The sequence below is a fragment of the Pogona vitticeps genome, chromosome 1, assembly GCF_051106095.1.
Source record: "Pogona vitticeps strain Pit_001003342236 chromosome 1, PviZW2.1, whole genome shotgun sequence".
In the NCBI taxonomy this organism is placed as follows: Eukaryota; Metazoa; Chordata; class Lepidosauria; order Squamata; family Agamidae; genus Pogona; species Pogona vitticeps.
This window is the reverse complement of record NC_135783.1, coordinates 249,135,319-249,136,103: the sequence shown is the minus strand read 5'-3', so window position 1 is coordinate 249,136,103 and position 785 is coordinate 249,135,319.

Below are 785 nucleotides of genomic sequence, written 5' to 3'. Positions count from 1 at the left end.
TTTGCCATACTCCTTAATTTGCTTTAAATAAAAAGCTGGCAGAAAGAGCTGATAGTTTTGCTCTTTAAAGACTATCGGGAACCAGTTTTGCATAAGATGAATCTGCTCTACCACATTTGGAAACCTGATGCGGAGTCTCATAACCTATGAGTGTGGTAGCACCCACCCACCCCAAGGCTTAAAACATATAGTGATATCAGAAGCAACCATCTTTCAGACATGTTTCAGCATCCCTCCTTAAGAATAGACTATCAAATGAGTTCTTGCAACTACGCCCAGAAATAAAGGTGAAAGTCAATTATATTCAGTAAACTCCAGTTCTAGCCTTAGCAGCCATCAACCACAAAGATCTTCAACTACACCAGTTGTGTAGGTTTCTTGTACTACTCAGATGAGGCTATCCTGGGTCTCAGTCCAATGGCTGCTCTCAGCTCTTTGACTGTATCTTTAGGTTTTGAGAGACACCTTCCTGAGTCATATCTCTTCAGCTCTATAAATGTTTGTTGCATTTGGATCTAAGGGTTCCCTTTCCCCTGTCTCCCAGCCCATAAGGCTGGCCGGCACAACAGGAGAATCCCCTTGCAGCTTCTTGAGAAGGTGAACAGCATCAGAGAGCTGAGGAAGCATGTTAATAACGGACACTTACACGTTCTATCTGGGACGTACACTGGTTTTCCCCCCGTTGTGACAAATCTGATACACTCAGTGCAATAATAGCTGGCTGTTGCAAGTAGACTTGGGAGGGAGAAAGCCTGTTCTTTTCTAGTCCAGCACAAAAAGCGGAA